An 11267-nucleotide genomic window follows, 5' to 3' on the forward strand; every position below is an offset into this window, starting at 1 on the left:
ATTTGAAGGTTGAATTAAATCTATTGCTTTTTCTTCATGCTTTCGTACCGAATGGAATCCACAACTTTTAAAGAACATTAACTTTGAATGTTTCACCGATATAAAATTCAAACTTGTATGATACTGAAAAATACTTAAGCAAACTTGAAGATTATCTCCTCTCGTTAGCTTAAAATCTTCTGGAAGAACATAGGAATGGAACCATACTTGATCAGAACGCAATGATCCATAGCAAGTTTTATGGTAATCTCCATGAGAAAAATAGATTTCATTACCATCATTGTAGACTCCAACAATAATTGCAATTTGATCGTGAGGATGTTCTTCATCTTGTCTAACCTCTGCTAGTATGTTATCCTATATATCCACTCATTCAAAATTTGTAATTTGGCATGCCTTAAAGTAACTACTGATCACATTCTCAAAATGAATATTTATGTTATATTTATATTTACATATTACCCTTACTTGTTCATAAAAGAAAAGGCAAGATACTAATAAAAATTGTAAAAATTGACAAAGGTTGTATGTATGTATTGTTAAGATCAACCATCTCACTTTAAATAGCTAGAAGTATGTGTTTGCAAAATTTTCGATTATGAAGCTGTAGGACATCACTAAAAGTTTTGTATTTAATTTTTTGTAAAACGTTTTTTTTTTTTTTGTAGTTTGTTTTGAGAAATGTGTTTTACCAAAAAATAAAAAATAAAAAATAAAAAATTCCAAGAATTATATTTAAACTTTTTATAAAGTTCAATATAATTTTTAATTAGAATTTCTCATGTGTTTTTTTTTTTTTTTTTTTTTTTTCTCAAGGTGGGATTAACCTCACATGTTCTCCTTCTATTATGAACAGCACAATTTTTAGATGAATATTCAACCCTTGAAGTCAGATAACCATCTAACTTGAAGCAATATTGTTATTTTGTAAAATATATATTTTCCTAGTAGCTTAACTCATGAAAAAGAAACAAATGTAAAATTTAAAGGGAGTTTTAACATAATTCTTACCATATTTTCTTCTAGAACATAACGAACTTCTTCCTCAAACCATAATCTACTGTGATTGCCAGGTTCTTTGGGTGATTCTTGTCGAACAATTTCTCTACCCATTTCTTGAAGCAAGTCATGCATCTCCAATGCTTTATCCGAAAACTCAGTTATGAGGCATTTATCTTTTAGCTCTTTGATGCCACTATATGAGTGAAAACCACTATATGTTTCTCTCCTTTGAAGAAACAAGCGATGTCAAGGAAAATATTCTTTGCATTTTCATCTAATCCATCAAAACTTATTCGAAGTCTTTTTTGAATATCATCGTGAGGAATTATTTTGTACTTGTCCAATTTACTTTTCCAATAAAAGATATCTTTACCTTTTAGACTCGAGTGTAGCACTTGCAAAGCTAGTGGCAATCCTCCAGCATAACACACTGCATCGTTTGTGACTTTCACATAATCATCATCAGGTCTATCTCTATTAAAGGCATGCCAACTAAAGAGCTTATGAGCTTTGAAGTAACCCAATTCCTTCACCTCGTAGGTTAAAACTTGATGTTTAGTTAGTAAATGTTTATCTCTTGTTGTTATGATGATTCTACTTCTTAAACCATACTAATTGCCTTTTCCAACTATCTTTTCTAATTGGTCAGAATGATCCACATCATCAAGAACTAGAAGTATCCTTATTAAGTGAAGCCTTTGTTGTATCAAAGTAATTCCTTGATCAACATTGTCAACCATTTGACTTGAACCTCCTAGGATTTTAGAAATGAGTTTAATTTGCAAATGGATCAAGCCCTTTTTGTTGGAAGTTTCTCTAATGTTTTCAAGAAAACAACTATCTTCAAAATGAGAAGCAATCGAGTTGTAGATGGCTTTGGCAAGAGTTGACTTACCAATCCCGCCAGTTCCGAGGATCCCTATCATGCATGTGCTGTCATTATTCTCTATATCTAAAAGCGACTTCATATCCTGTACACGAGACTTTATTCCAATTGGATATTGGGCAACTTGAAAGTATGTATTATTAACTAATTTTGAATTCTCCCGTTCGATGATTTCGTCAATAAATTCAGATTCATTCCTACCGATACAAAAAGATAACAAAACATACTAACTCATGAGTTACCTTCTAATAAAAAGAAGTGAAATTATGTATTAAAAAAAGTTGGAAGAGAAAGAAAAGTTAGTGATACATAACTATGAGGGAGTTTGTTATGCACCATAGCACTATTCATACTGTTTGTAAAATAATAGTAATAATAATAATAATAATAATAATAATAATTGATATAGAAAAGTGAAAAAGTGGAATTGAAAAGTAGAAAATTTTGTTTTGTAGTGATTTTTTTATTTGAATAGTAGTAAAAAATAATTGATGTGATACAAAAATAAAAATGTTTTAATGTTGATTTTTTTGAAAAAAGGAAGTGAATAGTATTTAGGGGTGGGGAGGAGTTTGACAAACAACCCCGATATGTGCGCAACAATTGGAAAGTTCATTTTCCGTTTTTTTTTCTTTTTTTTAAGTCATGAAAAAGTTATTTAAGCAAATTATCCCATCTAAAACAAAAGAATCGGCCGAGTTTAATTAATTTTAGAACAAAGATTATTTAAAAGGTTAATTACAAGTAGACATTTTTAAATGTAAAATAGTTCACATGCATGCATTGAAACATGTGTACATGGGATGTACCATAATTAGAAGAAAAAAGAACAATACAGAAGGAAGACAGCGAAGGTGGTTAGAAATACTTGTTTACCAAATACATCCTAGATAAATTGGCCACTTCTTTTAGGGCTCTCTTCCACCCTTCCACCTTAATTTCATCATCGTTGAACCTTTTTGCAAGTTTAGTGAGTGCTTCTCCAACCCTATTGGTTTGACGCCGTACTTCCGAAGGATTTACGTCATAGAACAGTGGTAGAACTAGTATCTCTCTTGTCTTTCTGCACTCAAGGATCTTCATCAGCTCGTCCAAGCACCATCAGGATTATTAGTTCTTGTGTCGGCTTAATTCAGTTCCAAAATACAAAGGCTATGGTTCATGGGCTCAAACACTGATATAGAATGCTCATAATCCAATCTCCACCGTTCATAACGTAGATTAGTGTGTTATGAACGTCCCTGCAAAATTTTAGCTCAATTGGACCACAAACGCCCATCGACCGGAGCTGTTGATCAAGGCTGGACAGCATTTCCAAAATGCTGTTTCACCCAATGCGTGCCCTATCCGGACAAGCCTCCCCCGTGTTCAGACCGCATTTCCAGAAACCCTATTTTTGCTCTGTAAGGCCGTGTCTAGACGGCTCATTAATCTATCCGGACACCCCGTACCTATTATGCCCAAAAATGTGTTTTTAGTGGGCTCAGGTCTAAGGTTTGATGTACTGATATATATACATCATTATAGAAGAGAGAGGCACGAATTTTCATCCCCAGAGAGTTCGTCCAAGGCTATGCTAGGAGAGGTCATATGTGGTGAGCATTCAATTGAATCTCTTAGAGTTTTAGTTATTCCTTTGATAAATCTGTAGTTGAGAAGTCTATCAGAAAGGTCTGGTAAAGGAGAATCACGATGAAGAAGATTGTGAGCAAGGAGACAAGTTGTAGGCTTGTCAATCTTACAGAGCCAAGGTCTTGCAAAGGGTTGTAAGTGTTCCTAGTGTCTGTAGTCTCTGGATTATCTTTTTTTATAGTGATTTCCTGGGTTTGACAGCCCCGGAGAAGTTTTACTTTTATATCGGTTTCTAAAAGGTTTTCTCTTCGTAACCAAAATATTTGTGTCTGCCTCTTTATTGCTTTATATATTTTGGGTGATTGAATTGTTTATTGCTTCATAGTATTAATTCTGCATAAATTGTGATAAACAAGTTTTCGGAGCCGGCATAGCGTTTTTCAATTGGTATCAGAGCGGGTACACTCTATTTGGCTTAAATTCCTGAGTGAGATCCTTGACGCTTTTTTACTATGAATACATCTCAGTCCCTTGTCATTGACTCCTTTGATTTTGATGATCTTGACGATGTGTACAAGATCCTCTTTAATGAGTATAGTCAATTGTCCTACAGATACAAAAAGATTTGGAAGAATTTTAAAACTGTATAACAAGAAAAAGAGTCTTTGACGAATGAATTGTCTAAATCATATGCCTTGATTGATTCTTTAAATTCTAAGATGTCTGTGCTTGTTAAAAAAAATATATCACTTGAGAATGATTTGAAAGAACTCTCACAAAAATTCTCTAGTGATAATTTTAAAAAGTTTTTTCTGTGTTGATAACAAGCATAGTATGATTGTTGATAATGGTGTTTACTTTACTTCGCATGCTTCTAAATCTGAAAGAAAAACCTTATTTGTTAAGCCTGTGAATTTTAAAGAAGTCAAGGCTAATAAGTCTGTTTGGATAAGGGCAAAAACTCTTGTTTGAATAATTGTGTGAAGCCCAAATCGAAGACTTCTTCTAAGAAACAAACTCAAGCTAAGTTTGTTCCGACATGCCACCATTGTGGGATTATTGGTCACATCAAACCAAACTGGTTTCAGTTTAAATCCCAAAGACTCTGGAAAAACTTGGCTTCTCCTAAGAAAGAAAAATGTGATATAGAGTCGGGTTTGCCTAGATCAAAGTCTAAATATATCCCTCCTCATAACAAACAACCTTCTCAAAGGTTTGTTCCCACCTGTTATCATTGTGGCAAAGTTGGTCATATTCGACCAAATTGTTTTAAATTGAGACCTTGTGTGCATCATAAATCTGGTCCTAAGATTGTTCAAGAGTGGGTTAGGAAGGATTATAACATTCACCCATTGAAGGGGAGTGGTAGTGATCTCACCTAGAGTTAGGTGAGTCAATAACAAGCCTAGGATTGAGTGTTTTGCCTATTTTTGAATATCCTAGAGCATGTTATTTTTCTATGCTTTGTATTGTTTTTGTTTTTGCTTTCTTGTTTATGGAGTGAATTGTTTTTGTTGTTACACTTTTTGCATGAAGAGTGTATACATGGTTGTTTTGAGATTCTTGTTATGAGGCATATTCATAAAGGATTTTTTAAGAAATTCATATGTTATGATCTTTGAAAGGCCTATAGATGAGGTGTTGTGTGCGGACCACCAAGATTTTTGTCTACTTCCTAATCAAGTGTTCATGAATGTGAAATGTCTTGTGAAGACCAAGAAGTAGTTATTAAACCAAATCATTATTTTGTAGTGGGACCTATAAGATGTGATGAAAGTTTAATGCTAAAGGACATTCATGTATTGTCTGTTGTAATCTCAATTCAAGCATGTTGTTTTTTTTTGCATTACATTTTTGTTTGTTTTGCATTTGTTTTCATTTGTGTGCATTTTTTTTGTGAAAAATTCCAAAAAGACAAAAATATGTTACTTTGATTGTTTTCTTTTCTTTCTTTTGTCTTATGCACCTAGATAGTCCATTAATTTCTCATGTTGCTTTTTATGGATTTAATTCCTTATGTCTTGGAATGTTCTTAATATGCATGAGATGAAAATTTGTGTCAATGGACTTGTTTTTGTGGTTACCTGAAGCTTGAGCTTATGTAGTACATTTTGCCTATGCTTTATCTCTTGTGCACATTTAAGCTTAAATTGAGGTTTTGTTTCACTTTATTTGTCAGGTCTGTTAGGCAACCATATGAGGTTTTTGACTAGTCATATTTTTCAAATTGACCATATGCTAGTTGAACCTAGGGCTTAAAAATTCCTACTTTCTCTTTTGTGATAAGCACCAAAAGTTTTAAGGACACTTTCTCCAAGAGAAAAATAAACAAAATAGTGAAACAAATAAAATCAAAAGATCATATTCCAAAAGGAATTTATTTCACTGTGTCAAACTTGTGCAAAATGTTTTCCAAAGAGAAATGTAGAGGATGAGAGTGGCTAGGCCCTAGTATGATAAGGTTTGACTTTTGATTTGATATACTTGTCAAAACCTCATGGTGGTGAAACTTTCTCCTCATTTTGTAAGTTGAAATTTTTTCTCTTTGGATGGCTTACACACAAACCACAAAAGCTAGGGTTGAATGGAACATTTTTCTTTGCTTGGTTAAGCAATATGAGTTTGGTGCCATTTCTAGTCTCATGTATATTTTACATATTTGGAGCATGTTTGGGATATTCATTGTGCAATACATGAGTCATTGATGTGTATATCATGTGTGTTCATTTGACTTTTGAGGGGGAGAAACATGTTTTTCTCTTCCAGTTTCTTGGTGATAATTGAGTCATACATTGAGGGGGAGTTTTGCTAATGTTTCTTTATGATCTTGCATTCTACGTCATTTTTTTTTTCATGAGTTTTATTTATGTATTCTTGTTCCACATATGCCTTGATGTATTTTGTGAAGTGTTTCAGGAAACATGAAGACCTTTTGTCATTCTGCGACAAAAAGGGGGAGTAAATATGGGGAGATGATGGGATTGGCTCGGCATTTTGGTTTTGTCACCGAATTGCCAAAAGGGGAGTTTATTAGTTCTTGTGTTGGCTTAATTCAGTTCCAAAATGCAGAGGCTACTACTCATGGGCTCAAACACTGATATAGAATGCTCAGAATCCAATCTCCACCGTTCATAATGTAGATTCATGTGTTATGAACGTCCCTGCAAAATTTCAGCTCAATCGGACCACAAAAGCTCATCTACCGGAGCTGTTGATCAAGGCTGGACAACATTTCCAGAATGTTGTTTCACCCATTGCATGCCATGTTCGGACAAGCCTTCCCCTTGTCCGGACCACATTTCCAGAAACCCTATTTTTACTCCGCAAGGCCGTGTCTGGACAGCCCCTTAACCTGTCCGGGCACCCCATACCTATTATGCCCAAACATGTGTTTTTAGTGGGCCCAGGTCTAGTGTTTGATGTACTGATATATATACATTATTATAGAAGAGAAACGCACGAATTTTCGCCCTCAGAGAGTTCGTCGGAGGCTGTGCTAAAGGAGATCATATATGGTGAGCGTTCAATTGAATGTCTTAGAGTTTTAGTTATTCCTTTGATAAATCTGTAGTTGAGAAGTCTATTGGAAGGGTTAGGTAAAGGAGAATCACGTTGAAGAAGATTGTGAGCAAGGAGACGAGTTGTAGGCTTGTCGATTATACAGAGCCAAGCTCTTGCAAAGGGTTATAAGTGTTCCTAGTGTCTGTAATCTCTGGATAATCTTTTGATAGTCATTTCCTGGGTTTGGCTGCCCCGGAGAGGTTTTACTTTTAGATCGGTTTCCAAAAGGTTTCCTCTTCGTAACCAAAATATCTGTGTCTGCCTCTTTATTGCTTTATATATTTTGGGTGATTGAATTGTTTATTGTTTCATAGTATTAATTCCTCATAAATTGTGATAAACAAGTTTTTTGAGTTGGCATAGCATTTTTCAGGGAAGATGCGTAGTTTTTAGAGAGTACAATGATCGAAATCTTTGACTCTTCAATGGCTTTGACAAGTGCCGGTGAAATTTCCTCTCCGCTTCGAAGTTTGTCATCCATGAAGGTGTTGATTCCTTTTCGACGTAATTATGTGTACAGATGAGCAGTGAATGTTTTACGAGTATCTTCGCCTCTAAGACTCAAGAATACATCCCATTCAAATATGGAAGAAGAGAATGACGAAGAAACTGTGTGGAAGGCCATGGACGAAGTTGCAAGAGTACTAGTTAGTAGAGAAAATTGAGAGAGAATTGCAGAACCGCTAGCTATACCTCCCTAATTATTCAAGTTTGTCAAGATAATAATGCAAGTTGTCACATGCTCGCAACGCATCAAATTAAAGAAAAATAACAAACTTGTCAGCAACGGCAACATGCTTATAAAGATGAACTTTGACCAGCTTTATGGGAGTTTTCTGCTGCAAATAGCAAACCCACTACATTAAAGAGAAACAACTTGAACTATGCACACAACCACATACAGGTTAATTGTTGGGTTGTTGACTATTTTTGGAGGGGCCATTAGCCAAACATATAAGACTTAATTTTTTTTTTTTTTCCAGCTTTAGTTGGGGCCATCACTCTTATTGGTCTCCACGTGGCTCCGTCACTTCTTAAAACTCTTCATGTGAGCATAAATAACACAACTGTCCACCTTCATTTTCGGTCTAAACTTATTGTAGGAAACCCTCCAAATGCATAGAAAGCCCTCTAAATGGCGGATTGAGATCCCTTAGAATTCTTTTTAAATTTAAGATTCTCAAATTCATAAAAATAGCTGTTCATTTCATCTAAACGTCTAAAGTAAGCCATGTTTTAGCATTTAATGAGAAAACATTACTTATTTTAGACCTTTAGATGAGATGAATGGCTGAGAATCTCAAATTTAAAGGGAATTCTAGGGAATCTCAATCCCCAAGTGTCATATTAGTACTAATAATAATACAACACATTTTTCTTATAACAAAAAAAGAAAAAACCTAAAAAAAAATATAAAAATATAAAAATATAAACTAAAAAAACTATATATAGGGGTCGGTTGGACCACTCCAAATTGGCCAACGAGGTAGCCGAACCACCCCTAAGGATTTTGGATGGTTGGGCACGGTTTTTGTCAAAATTTCAAATAAAAGTTCAAGATAGTTATTTGTCACTTATACTTTTCGTCTGGAGTCATAAGTAATTTTTTGGGAAAACTTCACTTAACCCCTTTGAATTGTCATCACTTTTGCAATGTCCCCATAAAGTTTAATTTCTCACAATTTAGTGTATCTATCTTTCAATTGTATGCAATCACACCCATCCACTAAATTTTTCCAATATACTCCAATTTGTTTTAGGAAAAAGAAGAAAAGAAAAAAATTACAAAGATTAAGGCGTTGGTTCGCATTTAACAGCATGCAAAAAAATTTAAATATTTTTTTCTAAAAAGGGGTATTTTGTTGGGATTTAATGGAAAATCCCAACAAAATCTATTGGTGATTTTAAAAGAAACATTTTAAAAGCCATTGGTGAATTAATATTGACTTTAAATCTAGAGATTATCATTATTGACTTTTAATCTATTGGTGATTTTAAAAATCACATCACAGTTGGGAGGACACTAGAAGAACTCTTGAAGAACATATAGCATTTCCTTTTGTATTATTATATTTTTTCAAAGTCCACCTTGTGGGCATGAGGGAAGAAGGAAACATATTGAAGAGAAGAGGAGACATAAGGAGAGACTTGTGTGTTTTGTTTGTAGCTTCCATTAGGAGAATTGGGTCTGTTGTCTATCAAGCGTACGTGGAAGGAAACGGCCGAGCAAAGCATTTGAGAGAATTACCTGACCTCCCTCGACTCTATTAGCCATCATCATATGATTACTGTAAATGTTGAGAAATAGAAAAAGATGGTAACTGCAGCTAAGGAAATTACTTGTGTAATGAAATCGTATGAGCAAATCATGTTTAGGTTTAAAGTGTAGAAGACAAAAAGAAAAGAAATGCAAGTAATATGGTATTTAATGCTGTCAAAGGAAACGTTCACACTAATGCAAACAAAGGAAATATTCATCTATTCTTGTTAATTTCTCTTTAATATATATTTGGTGTATATAAGTGTGTCAGTGATTTTTTTTTCTTTTGAAAAGAATTACATCATCTTTGATTCTTTAGTCATATCAAAAAATAAGAGCATGATGCCCGAACAAAACCAGGTCACTGATACATCTTGAAATTTTTTCAATCCAAACCTGATCTATACTTTGGTAGACAACCAATTTGACTAGTTCATGGGCGGCAAAATTTGTCTACCTTTTTATATGAACAATTTGCCACTTTGAACATCTTTGATATCATCCAGATTCCACAATGTGGCCATATCTTCTCCAGTTTTGTCTCTTAACATTGACTGCGTTCACTATCGTGGGGGGCTTTCCAGCATGGATAGACAGGCTCTCCATTCTTTTTTTTTTCTTCTTTTTTCATCCTGTCCTACAATCTTCTTATATACTTCATATGATGGCACTGCCCCTTTTGCAACAATATTAGGGTCTAAAAAATCCCCCACCATGAACTACCATGTTCCGGCGAAACCAAATTTTTCTAGAAATTACAACAAAGAGCTCAAATTCTTCAATGGAACATTCAGATTGTAATGCCTCCACAAGCTGCTTGAAATCAAATTCTTGCCTTGAATTGGGGTCCTTTTGTAGTGGTCCTAATTAAACCGAGTGAAAATGACAATTCATATAAGAAAGTTGGTTGATCTTTTCCATGGCAATGAACTCAACTTCACAAAAAACATAAGGGGATGAATGAAAGAACATACAAACCAAGGTTTACTCACACATTTAGAAATTGAAAAAAGGTTTACTCAATTATGTTTGCATTGATCAGTGAGGATCTTCTACACAACCGTGGCCTGCACTTCCTTCCCTTTTTCAACCGCTACATCACCATGGTTGCCTCATGGCTGGACTAAATATTGCACAATCTTCTCTTGCTGCTTTGAGTATTATTAAAGGTACGATACTTAACACAAATCTGTGCATTTGTTTATAAGCTTATAAACAAGATTTGCAATGACTTTAGTTGTAGTCTCACTTGGATGACAACTCTTTTTGGATATTGCATTTTGGTTAAGATCACAAATACAGGATTTTGTTTTTCTTTATAACTTGAAGAAAGATTATCTAGATTCATTAAACATTATAAATATTATTTAATTAAATGATTAGATTTAACTGACTCAACATATATATAACCTTCTTATTTTTTATAGATGCGATATAGTACATAGAAAACATAAGGAAACTGGGAAAAAAAAAAAAAAAAGACTTCGAACACACCTATAATTGTTAAGAATTAGGCTATTTAATAGGAACACATTTTGCATTATTTCTAACAATAGTGAGGTTGAATATATAGGTGTTTACCAAATAATGTGTTAGGGGTGAACACCAATTTCAGATGCTCAGCGGATTTAATCTACCCCTCTTTGTGCAAATTAAATAGTAACACAATAGCAAAATAATAATCAGGCAAACCCACAAGCAAGACACCAAGATTTTTACGTGGAAAACCCTCAAATGCGAAGGTAAAAACCACGGGACCTAGTCCAATTAAATCTTCCACTATCAACAATAATGAGTTTACAATTGTCTTCCCTAGAGAAATATCTAGAGGTTATCACCACATCAAGAGGGCATGCATTCTTGGATTAAACGTAAATTCATCACCCAAAAGTGGATTCCAACAAGAATAAAGAAAGATCTCACAAAGTAGGTATTAGCAACCAAGCGATTGGAGAGGAATTCCAACGATCAACACTAGTCAATACG

General features: G+C 34.2%; 1 pseudogene; it reads right to left on the reverse strand.

Moving 5' to 3' along the window:
* Positions 1-828: 828 nt before the first annotated feature.
* LOC148584578 (disease resistance protein RPV1-like) lies at positions 829-7646 on the reverse strand (annotated as a pseudogene).
* Between the last annotated feature and the right edge of the window lie 3621 nt (positions 7647-11267).

The sequence above is a fragment of the Corylus avellana genome, chromosome 7, assembly GCF_965113065.1.
Source record: "Corylus avellana chromosome 7, dhCorAvel1.hap1.2, whole genome shotgun sequence".
Taxonomy (NCBI): Eukaryota; Viridiplantae; Streptophyta; class Magnoliopsida; order Fagales; family Betulaceae; genus Corylus; species Corylus avellana.